Source organism: Hypanus sabinus, chromosome 17 (genome assembly GCF_030144855.1).
Source record: "Hypanus sabinus isolate sHypSab1 chromosome 17, sHypSab1.hap1, whole genome shotgun sequence".
NCBI classification, from domain to species: domain Eukaryota; kingdom Metazoa; phylum Chordata; class Chondrichthyes; order Myliobatiformes; family Dasyatidae; genus Hypanus; species Hypanus sabinus.
The window spans coordinates 51,414,554-51,435,881 of NC_082722.1; the positions used below are offsets into that span (position 1 = coordinate 51,414,554).

Consider the following 21,328-nt stretch of genomic DNA (forward strand, 5'->3'; position numbering starts at 1 on the left):
AGGCAGAAATAGCTAAATGGCAAAATGAGATTGTTTACATTTAATTAATGCCCATAGAAACATGAGGATATCCTAAAGATCTTTAGAAACAATGGTGCATTTTGAAAGGTAGAGTCAGTAATACAGCAAAGAAACAGTTCTTTCAGCCCACATCTCCCTGCTAGTCCCAGTTGCGTGCATGCAGCCTAAAGTTCTTGGAGCTCCCCCCCTCCATATTGCTTAAATGTTGCAATTCTACAGCTTCCTCCGGCAGCTCACTACCCTCTGTAAAGAAGTGATCTCAACTCTCAAATCTCTCCTCTCATTTGTATCTGTGTTCTCTCAGTTTGGACTCCCCAACTCTGAGGAAGATTCTGACTGTCCACCTTCTCTGCTCATTATTTTATAAACTGAGGTCACTTCTCATTATCTTGCACTCCAAGGAAGAACCAGCATAGGTAATCTCTCCCTATAGCTCAGGCCCTCTAGTCCAGGTTGCATCCTAAAATCTCTCCTGCACTGTCTCTAGCTTGACAATGTCTTTTCTATAAAACTGTACATAACACTTCAAGTGCAGTCTCACCAACAACTTATTCGACTTTGACATAATGCCCTTACTCCTGAATTCAGGCACTAGTGAAGGCCAGCTTGCTAAACAACTTCTTTGCCACCCTCTCCACTTGCGCACCTGCTTTCGGTGAACTGTGCACTTGTGTTCCACAACAGTGCCCTGCCATTTTGTATCAGTCCTGTCCTCCTTTGAGTATCCAAAACGAATCGTGTCACACTTGGCCAAGTTAAAATTCATTTGCCATTCCTCAGTCCACCTCCCTTACTGATCAAGATCTGTGTAATCCATTCTAACCAAACTTTAGACTGGATTGAAACTTCAGGCCAGATTGAAGCAGCAGGGCCTCGGCTCAAGTGCAAAAAATGAACCGATGTTTAGCTAATTTTGAAAATGTTAAGGTATTGAAGTTCAGCTCACTGCTCCATGTCAACCACGGTCTCCCACCTGAGCCTAACCCATCTGCCTGCATTTGGTCTTTCTCCCTCTTTTCTCACTATTACCATTGGGCAGGAGGTGTAGCAGTCTTCGGTCCCACACTACCAGGTTTAAGAGCAGTTGTCTGCTCCTGGACCACCTCAGGGCTGAACTAACTCTGGCTGTGGACCTATTTTTAGAGACTCTGGTTAATATTCTGTATGTTATTTGTCGACTTGTTAGCATGATTTCTTTCTTTGCACTTGGATATTTGACAGATTTTTGTGTGTTTTTTTTGTGGATTCTATTGTTCCTTTGTTTTGTGGCCATCTGCAAGATGATTCAAGGTTGTATATGGTATACATTGATAATGAATGTACTTTGAATTTTAGTAGTATCTTCAAATTTGCCTGTTGTTCAAATTACATTTACATTGAAATCATTTACATGCATAAGATGTCCCAACACTGATGGCACCACACCAATCACTGCCTCCAGTCAAACAGTTGACCTTCAACAATCATCGTTTGCTTTCTATCATTGAAAGAGTTCTAAAACCACTTCCGTACATTCCCCCGAATCCATCTCTGACGTTGTCAGAGGCTTTCATGTCCATACACAGAATATCTATTATCCTGCCTTCAACTATTCCCTCATCAAAAAAAACTCATTCTTCAGACATGTCTTCCCACACAAACCATGATCATAATTTGTGATCAGGCACTGATTATCCAATCCATGGTAGATCTTGTCCCTCAGAATTTATTCCAGTACTTCCCTATAAGTGAATCAGGCACACTGATCTATATTTCCTTACCTGTCATTGCTACCTTTCATGAACAATGGAACATTAGCTATCCTCCAGTTATTTGGAACCTCCGCAGCAGCTGATGACAAAGCTGACTGGGGTCTCCACAATTTCTTTTCTAGCCTCCAAGGATGTGGGTACTTTTGGTTTGTCCTTGGGGAATTTGCCCACCTTAATATATTGCAAGGCTGCATATACGTCCTTTGTGTTTAATATTATGGATATCAAAGAAACAAGGGTAATATAATATTCTCCGTAAACACAATGGAGAATTACACATTAAAAGTCTTGGCCACCTCCTGTGACTCCACACATAGACAGAACTAGTCTCCTAGTCACCCTTTTATTACTTTCTGGAGTTACTTTTGTCCTTGCTAAATCCATCTCGTACCTTTTACCCTTCTGATTTCTCTCAAGCACGTTAGGAGTGAAAATGAAATAATTTCATTACTTCAAGTTAGGAACTAAGAATTGGAATGTATTGACAATATTCTTGAATGTTACAATGAAGATTAGGAGAATGCAATCATCAAAAGCATTGTGTGAAGGCAGTCTTATCTGCAGAGTGGCTACACAAATTTTGTTCATTTATAGTCAAACAGCTGCATACACTGGATGAAATAATTTTTTGTTAATAAGAATTAATAAAGTTTTAAAATACTGGTATAGTATTGGTGTTCTTGGTTTTGTGTTTAAATATATAATTTTTTATTCAGTTAGCCGCCTTATGCCTCTTTAATAACTTTGGTTATTTGGGGCAGCCTCTTAATTGGGCCAAAATTACTGGTCCTGATGTGTCCCAACTAAACAGAGTCTATCCACTTCCTTACCAGCGCTACCACCCCCCTCCCCATTAGCCAAAGGGCCCTGCATTTGGTATCTCTACCCCTCACCCTAACAGCTATGTGCTGCCCTGGACTCTTGAAGTAACCTTTTAAAGGCCTTCTAATTTTACCTAGCTTTATCATTATCACCTTTTCTGACCATACCCTTTACCTCTGAGCCTCAGAGCCAGAGACTTGATGCTAGCCCTTGAAAGAGTACCTCCCACCCCCCCCCCAACAGTATCCAGAGAGGTATACCTGTGTGTGAGGAGTCTGGCTACAGGGGAACCCTACACTGATTTCTTTCTGCCCTTCCCTACCTGTCCTGATTATCACCCATCTAATGCCTGTATCTTGGGTGCAACCACATTGCTAAAACTCACATCTATGATCTCCTCAGCCTACTGGATAATCCTCAGTACATCCACCTGCACCTTCAGTTCCTTGACTTGGTCTGCCAGAAGCTGCAGCTAGCTTCACTCCCTTTAGCCATCAGGGAAACCATGAGGTTCTCTGACTTTTCATATTTGCAAGAGAAGCATTCTACTGTCCTGTCATACCACCTACACTGAAGGACTAAGGATTAATAACAAAATAAAAACCTTGCCTGTACTTTCTCACTGAAGCCTTTTTTTTAACAAAATGCTCTTACTCCCAAACTTGCACATTTTCACAGCAAAGCTTCTTAACACTGGCCATTCCAAGGTACTACCCTGCTTCACCCTAACTTTTTATTGGCTGCTGTTAATTAGCTAATTAGCAAATCCATTATTAACTAACATTTGCAAATGTGCCTTTTTTCAAGTTCTGTTAGATGAAACTCGCCATCAAGCTGTGTAGGTTGACTGTGGTTAAGAAGGCATATGGTGTACTGGCCTTCATCAACCATGGGATTGAGTTTCAGAGCCGAGAGGTAATGTTACAGCTTTATAAGACCCCGGTCAGACCCCACTTGGATCTGGTCACCTCACTACAGGAAAGATGTGGAAACTATAGGAAGGGTGCAAAGGTGCACTATGAGAATAGTTTGAGGTTGAGAGGTGATCTGATAGAGGTGTACAAGATGATAAGAGGCACTGATCACATGGATAGTCAGAAGCTTTTTCCCTATGCTGAAATACTAACACGTGGGGCACAGTTCTAAGGCGCTTGAAAGTAGGTACAGAGGAGATGCCAGGGCAAGTTTTTTTTTACGCAGAGGGTGGTGAGTGCGTGGAATGGACTGCCAGTGACAGTGGTGGAGGCGGATACGATAGGGTCTTTTAAGAGACTCCTGGATAGGTACGTGGAACTTAGAAAAATAGAAAGCTATGGGTAACCCTAGGTAATTTTTAAAATAAGTACATGTTTTGCACAGTACTGTGGGCTGAAGGGCCAGTATTCTGTAAGTTTTCTATTGTAAGTCCCGGGCCGTAATTCTTAAACTCTCACATCTCTCACTCCAAGTCCTAGCTCCTGTTCTGTGAAACACAACATAGTCATTGCAGTATCGAAGGAAGTGAAGTAGCCACTTTCTCTCACAAACAGCATGCTGATACTGTGCTCGGGAGTGTCAAATAGCAGATACAGGCCAGAATTGGGGATAAATAATGACAACGCAAGACAAGAGGTATTGGTAATCTGGCAAGAAATAAAGTTAAGTATTTCTTGTGAGCTATAAATGGCCACATTAAAATATAACCAGTGATTGCTCACTGAGGTGGAGGACCATGTGCAGCAAATGTGATTTTTGGACACTTGACATATTTTCAGTTTGTTAACTTATTGTGGCTAATTGACAAAGGGGTTGATACTCAAGTTCTTAGGATTCATTTGGAGCAATATCTCGCTCTGGTTATTCAAGGATAGAGACGTTTGAACTTTGAATGGCATGGGTATAGTGTCTAACCTTTTGAAATTATTTTGCAGATATATATTTAAGTTGGTTTATAAAATCATGAGAGGTGTTGATAGAGAGAAGACACATAGTCTCTCTCTTCCCCCCCCCCCCCCCCACACAAATGAGGATCTAAAAGCTGGAGGACATGGGTTTAAGGTGAGAGATATAAGATTTAAAAAGCACCTGAGTGCTTCTGTACTTCATGCAGACAATGAGCTGTCAGAGAAAGTGGTCTTGGCAGCTACAGTAACAAAATTCAAAAGGCATTTGGATAAGTGTATGGATAAAAAGAGTTCAGAGGGATATGGGTCAAATGCAGGGCCAGCTAAGTAGGCACTATGGTTGACATGAACATGTTGAGCTGAAGAGTTTTTTTTCAATGTTGTGTTACTCTCTGACTCTTAGTTATTTCAATAGAATTTCTCAGCTGGAAGTTCTGTAGGAAAATATTTTTCCTTTGTTTCAAACAGTTTCTTAATATTTTGATGTTTTAAATTTTACTCTTGAAATTTCAATTGCTTGGAGTATTTTAATAATTTTAAACACCCAAATGTCAAAGAGATTTAATGCAAGAGAGTTGATTCATATCAGGCTTCACACCCAGAAAATCTGAGTGTTACATTACAGATCTGTACAACCTGTTTTCTTTTCATAGGGAAAGTGGTTTTCTGTGTGAATAAGTTGTATTAGGAATTTATATTTGAAACCATTGAGAACTCAGAAGTTGTACTGTTAATCTGAATAATGTCCTCACTTTACATATTGAGCTTTGTTTAGATATGCCCTATTTTATTTTTTAGGAAGGGCATATAGATTTGAATGGTACTGCTGACTATACAGGCCATTGATTGGCTCATGATGTGTCAAATATTGGGTTGCTGACTTCAATAAGAATGTCAAGGCTGTGTTGAAGAAAATCATTAATAAGATTAATGAGAAAATTTTAGATGAAATTGGCCTCCTTTGCATAAGCTAAGATCTTTGCATAGTATTGTAGTAATTTCACATTTTGCTGCCGTGAAGAAAACAAGTTTCATGGCATATGTGAATGATGATAAACTTGATTCTGATAAGGTTTCTTTTGTGGGCTGAAAGTGGGAAGGATCAAGGAGAAGGGAAATCATGGTTGGGAGAGGGGCGGGAGCAGGAAGCACCAGAGGGACATTCTGTGATGATCAGTAAACCAATTGTTAGGAATCAAATTATCTTGCGTGTTGTCTCAGAATTGGGTGTGTCTGCACCCACACCTCCCCACCCTGGCACTCCTCTGCCACACTCCTCCTCATAGTGCTCCACCCTGACCATTCCAAACATCCTTTGCTCCTGTCAGATTTACAGACTTGTTCTCCACTCCACTCCATATTACCAAATACAGTTCTGTGCAGAAGTCTCGGGTATCCTAGCTATGTGTCCTAAGGCGTTTGCACAGTACCGTAAAGCCCAGAACTGATAGATTTTGCCAAAGCCAAGATGATTTGTTAGGATAAATAATGAGGGTGAAAATACTTCTTCGCATTCACTTGACAATTTGGAGGGGCACAAGTTTGAGTCCTTAACTTACAGAAACAGACATGTAGAAATATGGGTTACCCTGTTTCGAACTATGATACAACCAGTCTTTGATTATTTTTAAAATGGACAAGCGATAAAGAGCACAGTCTGCTGGGAAATGGAAGAAAAAAATGACTTTTGGAGAGCTAGGAGGATGCATGGCTTGTCCTGTGCTGTAAAGGTCAATCATTTCATGACTGCTTTTACTGTTGAGGATATTGGAAATTTAATTCTGGGTTGAAACTACTACTTCTCTCCATCCCCATCTCTCTCAAAGCCATTAATCAAAGCAGAGGGGTAACTGTAGTTTTTCTTTGACAACTCATTAGTTAGTTAGTTAGTTAATTGTTAGTTAATTGGGCCTTGCTGTGTTATAAGGTGACCCTACAACAGAACATAATTGTCCTGTTAGCTTATTAGATAATTGCTTAATTTATAAATAAAACTCATCTCATAATAATAGATGCTAACATAAACTTAAAATTTGTGGTTCTTGACAAATGTGAAATGTCTGTGCACATGTGTGGCTGTGAAAGAGAAGAAATGATTTGTTGTTTAGTCTAATTGTTTAATAGTCAAAAGCAAGTGCTCACTTTTAAGAATTTTTAATTCATAGTCCCTGATTTGAAGCATATTTATTAGATTAAAGCTTAACTCAGATCTGCAGTAAGCATTATCAATATGTATTTCTCCAGGCTGGTACCACTTTAAAAAAAATTTAGCCATCACCAAGGTAGATTTTGTCCCAGATTATAATTTAGTGCCAGCAAGTTCTCATCTGATTTTTTCTCTTGGAAGTTTTGTTTCAGTCTTTGGGACATTGTTAGGCCTAGTTTCTACATGCCACATTTCCCTAAGAGTCTTGAAGTCAGGAACTTTTTCATTGGAAGACCCAGTAAATGGTCTGGCCACTATGAAGTAAACATCATTGTCATCAAACTTTGACATCTCAAAGTTGATGGCAGGCTTGGCAGGTTCCAAAGTGAGAGAATTCCAAGAACACTATTATTCTTATAATATTCAATATTCTAATATTCAAGCTTTGTTTACATTGTGGATGTCCTAATATTTGTGCATTATTGGCAATTTAGAGAGACAAGAATCTATCTATATCATTAAGTTATTGACCCAATGATGCACCATCACACAACGTCCTGGAGACTGAGGGAGGAGCAGTGCCTCCAATCGCCTTTATACAGGGGTCTGTGGGAGGAGCCACAGGAGCAGTCAGCAGAGGAGCGTGTCCAGACAGGTATATGTAGTTCACCACACCCAAAATGCAAATACTTTCTCCACAAATGCTTTTTATTGTGTATGTGTTCAGTGTTTCTGTTTATCGCCAGATTCCCAGAATTTATTGTATTTTTTTGTTTGATTCAATTTCTTAGTGGGTAGTTTATTTCTGACTTGTGCCATAACTTTCATGAAGTTGTTTTATTTGCTAACTTTCATGAGATTATTTGATGATTTTGCTGCAATTTAAGCTAGCGTAAAATATTATCCTAGTCTAAGTTAAATAATTTAGTGAATTATCATTTGACCATTTTTCTAGTCCATAAAATTTTAAACTTGATTATTATCTTTGCACAGTCTATAATTCTTTATAACCTTGTTTTCAATCTTCAGCTGTACAACATTGCAATCAGAATTGTTGGCAAAAATCAAAATGGACAGTAATGAAGCACCAGGTGAAACAAACTATGGATATGATGAATGACCAAGATTAGAGCGAATGATTCTAGTTGGATGCAAACTCTAGTTTGCTTGTGAAGATGCGGAATGATTCCTCGATACTGAGTCACTGACATAAGATATCCCAATATCAAGGCATGGGAGTCAAAACAAAAATTGGAGGCCAATTATACAAAGTGAAATGCTTGAGTATATTTTGAGGAAGGTGTTTACACAAATTTCCTATAAGACAGTCCACATATTAAGGGGTTTGACCTTTTCTTTTAAACTATAAAAGCACAGTTATTAGTAGAGTTGGGTGCAGCTTTGCTGATATCAGTAAAATGTATATTTTTTTTCTCAACGAATGGAGAGTCATTGGTATGGGAAGCTGAGTTGACTATTGAAAAACCACATTTAGCCAATGTCAGCATTTGAAAACTAAAGGAAACTCAGGATAGGAAAACCACATTGAGAGTAGAGCTGCTTGTAAACCTGAGTAATGGTTGTTGTTATGGCAAGATTTGCCAGTTCATATACTTGTGGTTTATCAGATAATGCGGTTATATTTCATGTGATGTGTTGAGATACATTTTTAAAAAATCCACTGCTTTTCATGCAGTCTTAATCTTGAACTCAGATTAAAGATTTTACTTCATTCAAGTGGTAACAAGGAATAATGCTTTGTTTTTCAAGCATGTGTTGAGTGGCATATACAGTTTTAATTGTTTGGACTTGATTTTTTTTTACCATACCTAATTAGATTTTCCTTATAACTAATTAAGTTTTCCCCAATATCATTTCAGACCACTGTCATCAAAGCTGGTGCATTCCTCTATTGGAGCAAACAAATGCCGTGGTGGAGAACTATGGAATCAGTAAGTACTAAGATTTTTGGAATAAAATTATATGAGGAAGAGTCCTTCCATAGTTTTTCTGTGGATGATGGTACACCTAGTAATGTTGATATCTAATTTGGAAAATTTCCTCGGATATTTAAAAGGAAATTGGTGCTGCATCATGTCTAACAACCAGTTAAAGCTATAGCCACGTTTATCCCTCAAATGTCTACAGAAGAATTTGACAATTTTCCTAATTTTCATTTTGGAATGAATTTAATGGTTAGGTTTATTATCATAGTCTTATATGGTGTGTAATTTGTTGTTTTGTGGCTGTGGCGCAATGCAAAGACTCAAAATTACTCTTAAGTTACGAAGTAACTTAAGTTAAGTTACAAAGCAAAAGGTAAATGTTAAAGTGATCATGGACTGTTAAGAAATCTCATGACTGAGGGCACATTCTTGTCTGTGGGTATTGGCTTCTATAACTCCTATTTGATGGTAGTAATGAAAAGAAGGCTTGTCCTGGAATTTGAGGAAGCTTAGTGATGGATGCTGCCTTATTTAGGCTCTGTCTCTTGAAGATGAACCTAATTCTGATTTGAATAGTGTCAAGATTTTAATGTAAATGGTACTAATTTGGGCATTTCCCTGGGGATATGTGGATTTTACATCATCTCCTGTAACTTAATATTGAGGGTCAAAGTGAAAGGTGACATGAATTGGTCTGTATTTTGTTGAGAGTTTGCCTCAATGGGTGATTTGCTAAATCAGCAATATTTACATTCATTCTTCCACATTCCACATGGATTTCAGAATCCTATCCATTGGCTGCTGGATGAGTTCATTTTTGCACATCTCGTATCATCACCAATACAATCTTATTCTAGATTCCCTCTCTTCCCCTATTACCAGAAAAGCCTCTTTTAATGGTATCAGAAATGATATAATAAGGGAATATTTCAACTGAAGTACTCTCATTCACCCCATGTTTTTTCCATTGCTGATGACTCAATTTGCCTCAAGGGTGTCCAGATTTAGTGTTAAGAGATGTTATACTAAATTTGATGAATTGCTGCATATTGTCCTGAAAGTGGTTGGAGCTACAGTGTATTTACAATGGCTAGGGTAGATTTTGAATCCAAAGAAGTCCTTTCCCTTGCTGGTATTACGAATAAATAGGAGATGTTTTTATAAAGAATTATGTTAGAGGAAATTGACGGAGAACCAGAGTCTAGACCTTATTGTGTATTTAATATTCAGTAATGCTTGAGTAATCTTGTAAATTTATTTTTTGATTAAGCTTTCTTTGTTTATATAATTCATTATCATTTTATGTAAAAATACATGAATTGCATGTGTTGTGATGTGATGTCTCGCTTCAAGTAAATAACTGAGTTAGACTCACATTCCCGGCTTTCTTGTTTCTCCTTTGAGGTTGAAGCACAGTGAGATGTTCAAGTTTTTTTAAAAAAAAAGCAGTGCAGCGCATGCAGAGACAGTTGAATTTTTCTTTTTAAAAAAAGGCAGTAAGTGGAAGAATTTTCAGGTTCATAAACAGCGAGTACCAGGTAATGATAATCATTAAAAATAAAAGAACAGAAATGGCTGGTTATGTTGGAAAAATAGACACATTTGATTGCTCAGCAGGTAACTGGCTCATGTAAACTGAGCTAATTGAACAGTATTTTAAAGCAAATTCAATAGCCGATGATAAACAAGTTCCAATTTTGCTGAGTGCATTGGGTTTAAAGGCATATAGTTTGCCTTGAAGTTTAACTGCTCCAACCAGCTGAAGTGAGCTTTGCTGATATTGTCAATGTAATGCAGCAGCATTCAAAACTGAAACCATTGTTGTTTGCAGAACACTTTAGGTTTCATAAGTGGAATCAAAAGGAAGGGGAGACTATTTCAGCATATGTGGCAGAAGTGAAGAGATTTTCTGAGCATTGTTATTTCAATGGTGGGCTTAATGATGTACTGAAAGAGTTTAGTTTGTGGAATTTATAAGAAAGCATTCAAAAGTAGCTCCTAACTAAAGCACAGCTTGCATTTAAAAGAACAGTTGAAATTGTTGTATCAGTGGAAACAGCAGACAGACACATTCGAATTGTAGTCAGGAATAAAAGTGAGCATGAACAAAATAGCAGTGTCTAGCCAGAGGCCTGCCTGGCTGAACAAATTGTGTTTGTTCAATATAGACCAATATAGATTTAAAGTTGAAACTTGCAGAAAATGCAACAAAGGAGGACATCGAGAAAGAGCATGTTGGGCAGATTAAAAATAAATGGGCTGCACAGGGAAAAGAAAAAGCTAAAAGTTGCAGTTTCAAAAAGAGTATTAATCTGCATGTTGCTGATGAAAATCTGATAATGACGAGAGTGACACAAGACTGGCTAGCCTTGAGATTTACAATGTGAAAATGGATAATAGTAGGTAACAATGGACAAGCAATAACTCTTACACCAGAAATGAATGCCAGATTAATAAAAATTGAATTGGAAACTGATTTGGCTGTTTCAGTCATTCTTCTAAATTACTTTGAACGGCATATCGAAGATTTTAAACTGAAGCCTGCAGATATCCGGTTAAGCACTAGTACAGGAGAAAAGATGACTCCTGTGGGAATGACATTCGTGATAGTGAAATATGGCAACCATCAAACTGCATTGGGCTTGTATTTGGCTGAGACAATCACAACTTGCTTGAAGATCCATCCATTGTTTGCATGCCACATCCCCTGCAATGGAGCCAACTGAAAGTGAATTAGGAAATGTACTAGATGATGCCACAGCACTGTTCAACAATGGCATTGGAAAACTCAAACATATCAAGGGTAAAGTAGTGTTAATGAAAATGCTGCACCCAAGTTTTGCAAAGCCTGTCTGGTTCTTTATCCCATCTGTGATAAAATAGCCATTCAACTGGTTCACATGGAAGCTGAAGGAATTTTTTCCTATGTTCATTTGAGCCCAAGAGCAATGCCAGTGGTCCTAGTAGCCAAGAAGAATGTGACTGTCAGGATCTGTGGTGATTTTAAGATCACCATCAACCCAGTACTGAAAGTAGATCGATACCCTCGGTGCAGGATAGAGGATATCTTTGCAAACCTTAGCTGAGGCCTACCTATGAATGAAGATTGAAGAAGAGCCCAAAATGTTGCTCACCATAAATAAAAAGAGCTTTTCCATTGTAACAGGCTTGTATTTGGAGTGGTATTTGCACCTGCACTCTGGCAAAAAGGTATGGACCAGGTTCTTCAAGACCATAAGATATAGGAACAGAATTAAGCCATTAGGCCTATTGAGTCTGTTCTGCCATTTCATCATGGTTGATCATATCCCTCTCAGCCCTCACCTCCTGCCTTCTCCCAGTTTCCCTTCACCTCCTGACGAATCAAAAATCTATCTAACTCTGTTTTAAATATACCCAATGACTTGGCCTCCATAGCCACCTGTGGCAATGAATTTCACTGATTCATCTCACTGGCTAAAGAGCTCTTAATCTCCATTCTAACTGGATGCCCCTCTATTCTGAGGCTGAGCGCTCTGGTCTTAGAGTCCCACACCATAGGAAGTATCCTCTCCACGTCTACTCCATCAAGGCCTTTCGTGTTTCGATAGGTTTCAATGAGATTTCCCCCCCCCCCCCCCCCCCCCAAGTCTTCTGAATTTCAGTGAGTAAAGGCCCAGAGCTATCAAATGCTCCTCATATGATAAGCCTTTCATTCCTGGAATCATTTTCATGAACCTCCTTTGAACTCTCTCGAATGTCAGTACATCCTTTTCTTGGATAAGGGGCCTAAAACTGCTCAGAATACTCCAAGTGAGGCTTCACCAATGCCTTATAAAGCCTTAATGGTACATCATTGCTTTTATTTTCTAGTCCTCAAGATGAATGCTAACATTGCTTTTGCCTTCCTCACTAAGAGAATGATTCCAGGATTCTCGTACCTGTGTTACCGTATGAGGAACGTCTGGCAGCTCTTGAGCTGTATTCCCTGGAGTTTAGGAAAATGAGGGAGGATCTCATAGAAACACTCTGAATGTTAAAAGGCCTGAACAGATCAGATATGGCAAGGTTATTTCCCATGGTAGGAGAGTCCAGGACAAGAAGATATGACTTCAGGATTGGAAGACATCCATTTGGAACAGAGATGCAGAGAGCTTAGTTTAGTCAGAGGGTGATAAATCTGTGGAATTTGTTGCCTCAAGTGGCTGTGGAGGCCAAGTCATTGGGTGTATTTAAGGCAGAGATAGGTTCTTGATTAGCCAGGACACCAAAGGATATGGGGAGGAGGCTGGGGAGTGGGGAATGACTAGAAGAATTGGATCAGCCCATGAGTGAATGGTGGAGCAGACTTGATGGGCTGAATGGCCTAGTTCTACTATATCTTATGGTCTTACTAATTTAACCTGCAAATTAATCTTTAAGAAATCCTGTACGAAGACTCCCAAGACTCTTTGCACCTTAGAGTTTCGAATTTTTTTCCATTGAGGCTGCCCAGGCACTGAGTGTTACCTGGATGACATTGTTACTGTTAATGAGGACAAGGAACATCTTCAAATTGTCAAGATTAGAAAATTATGAGCTCTGAGCATAATGCAGCAAGTGTGAATTCTTTAAACCAAGCACCACAATGATTACACAAGCATGCTGAGAAAATTCAAGAGTGGTGGATGCCCCATGTCAAAGGATGTGTCACGATTGTTGTCCTTTTCAGGATTTGTCAACTACTATAATAGGTTCCTGCCAAACCTGGCTACTGTGCTCCACCCCTTGAATTCATTACTACAAATAGGGAAGAAATGGCAATGGACAGTGAGGTGGCTTTCCAAAAGGCAAAGGATATGGTGACATCATACACTCTGTTTGCACGTTATAATCCACATTGTCCAATAGAGTTTGCTTGTGACACCTCGCTTTATGGTATAGGTGCAGTCATGTCACATGTTAAAAGTGATGGAAGTGAACACCTTTGCATCATGTTCCCTTACCCCTGCAGAGAACAGTTGCACACAGATTGACAGAGGCCTTGAAGCTGGTTTGGGGTGTAAAACATTTTATCCAGTACTTGTATGGGAGCAAGTTTACTCTCCTTACTGATCATCAGCCACTGGTGTCCATTTTCAATCCACAGAAACAGCAGCACAAATGTAGCGATGGGCTCTGTGCCTTGGAGTGCACAATTATTAAATTGAATTCAAGAGGATGACTGATCGAGGATGACTGATCATGGAAACGCTGATGGGTTGTTCTATTTACACTTGGAAAAGGAAAAACTGGAAAAAATTACAAAAAATGACTCTGCTTTTGACACATACTCCCTAACACAAATCCTTATTATCTCCTTATTATAGCAGGGATGATCCCAAGAGAAACCAAAAAAGACCCCACAATATCTCAGGTCTACATGGCCAACCAAAATGGAATGTACAGCATAAACTCCAGTTGCCTATTTTTTAACCAGTGCTGTGATGAACTTGCCCTAGACAAGCATTGCCTTATGGGGTGATTGAGAGTTGTTGTACCATCCAAGCTGAGAGCGAAAGTGTTGAAGGAACTACATGCTGATCATTTAGGTGTGGTTAATATGAAAATGTTGGCTCGAAGTTTTGTCTGGAGGCCTGGGATAGATCAGATCGAGCAGCTTGCCATGCACTGTGCAAGATGCCAACATCTCCAGAAGATGCCAAGAGCAGCATCTCTCCATCCCTGGTGATCCTCTGCATTGCCCAAGCAGAGGATTCACGTGGATTTTGCCAGACCATTCATGAGCACAAGTTTCTTGGTAGTAGTGGATGTGGCTACAAAGTGGCCAGAAGTGTTCCAAGTAGCCTCCATCACAACTGTTCATGTGTTGAGAAGCCTCTTCACAAGGACTGGCGTTCCATAACACTTGGTCGGTGACAATGGACTACAGTTTGTGGCAGAACATTTTCAGTCATTCTTAAAAATGAATGGAATAAGACATATTACATCTGCATCGTACCACCCACTTTGCGGAAAAATTTGTCCAGAGTCAAAAAAAAAAGCACAGCAATCAATGACAACGGAAGCTGTTCCTGTTTTGTCCCTTGCGTTAACACTTGGATCTCCTCAAACCCGATCTTGGAAGGAGTATGCAGGACAAACAGCAGAAACAAATTGAGGGCTCAAGGAAGTTTGATGTTTTACTCCTGGACAAACAGTCCTGACAAGAGACTACAGAGGTGATCAAAGTGGGTATTTGGATAGATTAAGGACAGAACTGGATCATTCTCCATCACAGTGGAGATTACATCTGATATCATCTGAATACAACACTTAAATCAGTTGAGCAGAGTCAATTGTTAATGAAGAAAAGTGGCTACCGCTGTCAGAGCCACTTCCTGCAGTCTCGGTCAACTTCTGTAACCACCACAGAGGAGGCCAGAGAACCTCCTCTGAGAGAGATTGTTTCACAATCACAAGTCCCACCTGCCAAGCAGAGTGATCTCTTGCCAAGAAAGCTGTTGTCCTTGTAGATTAGAAACTTTTCGAATGTTATTTTACCTACTTTTCTGCTATCTCATCAAACTGAAATTACAGAATTTTTTTTAGGTTAAACCCCTATCAGAAGAGTTTAATAGCAATTATTTATGATCTGATTACGAAAGTACATCCAGGTACATCTGATAAAATTAAGAATGAATGGGAAAGAGAACTTAAGGTATCTTTACCTATGTAACCATATGGTTATATAGAGAGATGGGAGAAAATTATCCCAACTATTTAACACTTCTTCAATGTGTGCTAGACATGCTTTGATACAATTTAAGGTGGTTCATAGGGCCCGTATGTCCAAGGATAAGTTAGCTCGTTTTTATTGCCATATAAATCCTGTCTGTGACAGATGTAAGTCTGAGGTAGCTTCCTTGACACATATGTTCTGGTCTTGCCCTCTTTTGGAAAAATATTGGAAAGATATTTTTGATATTATTTCAGCAGCTTTGTGTATTGATTTACAACCTCATCCCATTACTGCAATTTTTGGATTACCAGTGATGGACTCTAGTTAATTATCCCCTTCAGCTTGCCATTTGATTGCATTTGTTACATTAATAGCCAGAAGATCCAGTTTATTTAAATGGAAAGATTCTAATCCCCCTACTACATTTCAATGATTTTCCCAAACTATAACATGTTTAAACTTAGAAAAAATTAGGAGCGCCACTAGCGACCCTTTAGTTAAATTTAAAGAAACTTGGAGGCCACTTATTCAACATTTTCATATGATATAAGCTGACCTTTTCCGAATCTTTCTCAGTAACTTTTTGTTTGTGTCTAGAGGAGTGGAGTTAATGACAAACAATGATTTTAACTGATGAAACATTGCAGCCCAGCTTTTGTTTTGTTTTTATTTTGTTTTTTTTTAGTTCGGGGAATTTTTTCTCAATTTTTTAAAAATCTTTTTCATGTTTAGTTACTAAGAGATTGGGAGGCTTAAATTACACATGTTACTCGGAGTCTGTGTCTGTATATTTTAACCGTTATTAATGTAATCCCCATCTCTTTGTATCATTATCATTGTTGCATTTATCTACTTGAAACTTTATAAAAAGGCTGAGAAAGAAAAGCGTTATCCCAGAAGGGTAAGCCTCTTTTAGCCTGAATGTGACAATTTAAAAATTGACTGCTGTGGATATAGTAGTTTTATTATGTAGTATACTGTTTATATAGTTGAGATGCACTCACTAATGAGTTGGAGTTTATAGCTACACAGGGAGGAGTGTTGTGCATTTAAAATTCAGGAATGTTGACTGTTTACTCATTTCCATAGATGCTGCCTGACTTGCTGAGTTCCTCCAGCACTTGTGTGTTACTTGTAAATATATTGCTTGATTAAGCATTCTTTGTTGTTTATATAATTTTGGTTATGATGAAAAAGAATATGTGAATTGCATACATCATAATATAATGCTCCCACATGGTATGTGGCGCCTTGCTTAAAGTAAAGAATGGAATTAGACTTTAATTCCTGGCTCTCTTGTTTTTTTCTTTGAATCAGTTTTAATGTTTTGAAGCTACCAAACAGCACTCTCATCCCCTTTTTAAATTGATTGAAAGATTAGCCACAGAATTGTAGATCTGGAAAGTAGCTCCCTTTCAGTAAGAAGAGGCACAATGGGTCAGCTAAAGCATCCTCGCTAAGTTGCTAAAGGGACACAATTTACCCTTATACTAAATATTAATGTTGCAAGTGATATCTTGCTGATGTTTCTTGTACAATAAATTACATAAGTATGTTAGAGCCAAGTTTGAAGCAAACTTAATTGTGAAGCAATAGACATAAAAAAAAATCTGATATAGTGACAACATAAATATGAAACACCATTGAATGCTTTATCTATTCATGACATCATTGGATAGAATTCAGAACATCTGTGTACGATTCTAAGTTGCTTTCTGAAAGTTGAAGATGGCAGGGCTGATCAAATTTTTTTGTAAGTCCATTGCTTAAAATCCTACATTATTGATTATGTGATTGTGACAATTATGTTGACTTCTTTGGGTACTCTCTTATAAATCATTGAACAGTACAGCATAGCAATAAGTGCCTTGGTACATAGGATCAACTGTGATGCCTATTTAAGCTAATCCCATCCATCTGCACATGGTCTATATCCTTCCTTCCCTGGGAATGCATTCCAGGCAGCTACCATTCTGTGCAAGACAAAACTTGCCTTGCCTATCTCCTTCAAACATTTCCCTTCTCACCATAAAGCTATGTCTTTTACTATTTGACATTGTCACCCAGCAAATCTCTATATGTTTCATAATTTTATAGCTGTCACGTTGCCCCTCAACCTCTGCTCAATTAACATTCAGTATTCCTGGTGAAGTGTTGGGTTAAGGGTTCCAGGATTCACATCAAGTTAATGAAGAATTAGTTGTTATATTTCCAAGTCAATTTGCACGTGTAATGATAATCCTCCAGCACTTTCCAATGCATTTTGTGTACATCTCAAAAACTAATCAGTAAACGCTAAGACCCAGTCCTTAATACCTCCTTGTGCAATTGGATCCTGGAATTCCTCACTTGCAGACCTTAGTCAATTTGGATTGGCAACAGTATTCTCTCCACAATCTCTATCAGCACAGGTGTACTACAAGGCTGTGTGCTTAGCCTCCTCTTCTACATGCTTTCCACCTATGGCTGTGTGGCTAAGTACAGCTCCAACACTATTAACAAGTTTGCTGACAATGCCACTTTTGTGTGCTACATTAGAGGGAGCAATGAATCAGCATGTAGGATGGAGATTGGAAACTTGGCTGAGTTTTTGTAATAACAACAACCTCCCACAGTGTCAATAAGACCAAGGAAGTGAATGTAGTCTTCAGAAGAGGGAAACCAGAAGTCCATGAGCCTGTAATCATTGGAGGATCGGAGGTGGAGAAGGTCAGTAACTTTAAATTCCTGAGTGCCACTATTACAGAGGACCAGCTCTGGACCCATCATTATAAGTACAAAGAAAGCATGACAGCACCTCTACTTCCTCAGGAGTCTGCAGAGGTTTGGCATGTCATTGAAAACTTTGGCAAACTTCTATAGGTGTGTGGTGGAATGTGTGCTCACTGGCTGTATTATGGCCTGGTATGGGAACACCAATGCCTTGAACAGAAAATCCTCCAGAAGGTAGTGGACTCAGCTCAGTACATCATGGGTAAAACCCAACTATTGAGCAGATCTACATGAATCATTACCGTAGAAAAGCAGCATCCATCATCAAAGATCCACCCATGGCTGTGCTCTCTTCTCGCTGATGTCATCAGGTAGAAGGTAAAAGTGCCTCTGGACTCACACCACCAGGTTCAAGAACAGTTGCTACCCCTCAGCCATCAGGCTGTTGAGCAAAAGGGGATATGGTGACATTCATTTAAGGAGGTGTATTGTTATTTCATGCCCATTATTTATTGCTATTTATTTATAACTGCATTTGCACAGCTTGTTTACAGTTAACAGTTCCTGATGTTTACAGTTACTGTTCTATAGATTTGCTAAGTATGCCTGCAGAAAAAGAATCTCAGGGTTCTATCTGGTGACATGTACTCTGATAATAAATTTTACTTTGAACTTTGCCCGTTTTTCATGCCTTTTTTATATCCTGGTGTATTTTAACCTTCATCCTTGCTTTCGTTTGCAGTCCTCCCATCAAGGTCTTTTCTTCCCTTGCAGTTTATTAACTCTACCCACAAGGACTCTATCTTCTGATCCTAATGGTGTTGAGGTCAAGGAGGTTGAGAGTTTCATGCTCCTAGGAGTGAACATCAATAGTCTATCCTGATCCAATCACCTAGATGCCACATCCAGGAAGGCATACTGGTGCCTCTACTTCAGGGGGCTAAAAAAATTTTTTTAGCAGGACCCTTTTGACCCTCCCCAGTTTTATTGATGCATCCTCTGGGTGCATTGTGGTGTGGTATGGCAGCTGCTGTGACCAGAAGAAGAAGAGTTGTGGCCACAGCTCAGCACATCATAAAATCAGTCTTCCTCGCATGCACCCGGCACTTTTCGCTGCGACAGTAAAGGGTTATTGAAGATCCTGCCCACACTGGACATTTTTCTCTTCTCGCTGCCTTGCCTCACCTGCCCAGAGGGGCGGAAATGACAAAAGTCTGAGTGCACATACGACCAGGCTCAAGGACAGCTTCTATCCATAAGGGTAGGTTCTTGGCCTCGTGATCTACCACGTTGAGACCTTGCACCTTACCATCTATTTGCATTGTGCTTTCTCTGTACTGTAACACTTTATTCTACACTCTGTTTTTGTTTTAATTTGTCCTTCCACTCAACATTGTTGTAATGGATTGATCTACACTGTCTATTTGCACAAGCTTTTCACTGAACCTTGGTACATGTGACAATAAAGAAACAATTTAACAATTTATCTTGAACATAATCTTTTTTTTGAAAACTTTTTATTGCATTTTTAAGTAGTTACAAAATGAAGTATGGAAAAAAAATGTATATAACCCTTCCCCCCTCCCCTTAACCCCTCCCCCCTAACTGCCCTATAGAGAAAAAAAGAAAAAGTGAAAAAAAAGAAGAAAGAAAGAATGCCTGGTTGTTGGAAGATCTCCACGTGCTCCATGGAATTTGTAATAACTTTAATATGTATATTTATTTCTTTCCCCAAATAACCAATTGTTTCATCTTCAGAACATCTATAGATTTAATCCTGTCTTTTGTAAATAAGGGCTCCAAATTTTCAGAAATGTTTCATATTTATCTCTTAAATTATAAGTAATTTTTTCTAATGGAATACAACTATAGATTTCTTTCTTCCAAGAGTCTATACTTAAATATGTATCCGATTTCCAAGTAACTGCAATAGCTTTTTTGGCTACTGCCAGTGCAATTTTTATAAATTCTTTCTGATATTTATTTAGTTTGAGTTTTGGTTTTATCCCTTCAATATCACCTAATAAGAGTAATTTTGGATTATGAGGAAATTGTGTTCCTGTAATTTGTTCCAGTGAAAGTCTTAAATTTGTCCAAAAAGGTTGAATTTTAGAACAAGACCATGTAGAATGTAAAAAAAGTACCAGTTTCCTGGTTACATCGGAAACATTGATCCGATAAGTTTGGATTTAATTTATTTATTTTTTGTGGTGTAATATATAATTGATGTAGAAAATTATACTGCACTAATCTTAACCGAACATTTATTGTATTTGTCATACTATCAAGACATAGTCTTGACCAATTTGTTTCTTCAATTTTAATATTCAAATCACTTTCCCATTTTTGTCTTGACTTATGGACTCCTTGTTTAATTGCCTGTTTTTGAATCAAATTATACATACAAGATATAATTTTTTTAATATTTCCTTTTTGAATTAAAATTTCTATTTCATTAGGTTTATGCAATAACATTGTTTGACCTAATTTTTCTCTTAAATAAGCCCTTAATTGAAAGTAACAAAATAGTGTTATTTGATACTTTATATTTATTCTTTAATTGATCAAATGACATTAATATACCTCCTTCAAAACAATTCCCTATATATCTAATCCCTTTTTGAATCCAATTATATAAAAGTTGATTGTCCATTGTGAAAGGAATAAGTCTATTTTGAATTAAAGATCTCTTTGCTAATAAAGATTTTTTTGTCTCATCATCAACATTTATCTTATTCCATAAATCAATCAAATGTTTTAATATAGGAGATTCTTTCTTTTCCCGTATCCATTTAGATTCCCATTTGTATATAAAATCTTCTGGTACGTTTTCTCCTATTTTATCTAGTTCTATTCTAACCCATGCCAGTTTATCTTTCTCGAAAAAAGATGCAATAAATCTAAGTTGATTTGCTTTATAATAATTCTTAAAATTTGGAAGCTGTAATCCTCCTAGATCAAATTTCCATGTCAATTTTTCCAACGATATTCTTGACATCTTTTACCTTTCCAGAGAAATTTCCTCACATATTTGTTTAACTCTTGAAAAAACTTCTGGGGTAATTGTATTGGTAATGATTGAAATAAATATTGTAGTCTAGGGAATATATTCATTTTTATAGTATTTACTCTACCTACTAATGTTATTGGTAATGCCATCCATTTATCAAGATCTTCCTGAATTTTTTTCAAAAGTGGTAAATAATTTAATTTGTATAAGTTTTTTATATCATTATCAACTCTTATACCTAAATATTTTATACCATTTGCTGGCCATCTAAATTGAGTTATTAATCGACATTGATTATAATCTCCTTTAGTAAGAGGTAAAATTTCACTTTTATCCCAATTTATTTTATAACCCGATA

General features: G+C 38.1%; 1 protein-coding gene across 1 annotated transcript in view; it reads left to right on the forward strand.

Annotated features, from left to right (window-relative positions):
* The window catches only part of ankrd11 (ankyrin repeat domain 11), a 172,158-nt gene that overhangs the window by 30,273 nt on the left and 120,557 nt on the right, over positions 1 to 21,328 (forward strand). Inside the window, exon 2 of the mRNA XM_059993042.1 lies at positions 8,504 to 8,575. The gene's annotated coding sequence lies outside the window, so the exon portion shown is untranslated. The remainder of the gene's footprint in view (positions 1 to 8,503; positions 8,576 to 21,328) is intronic.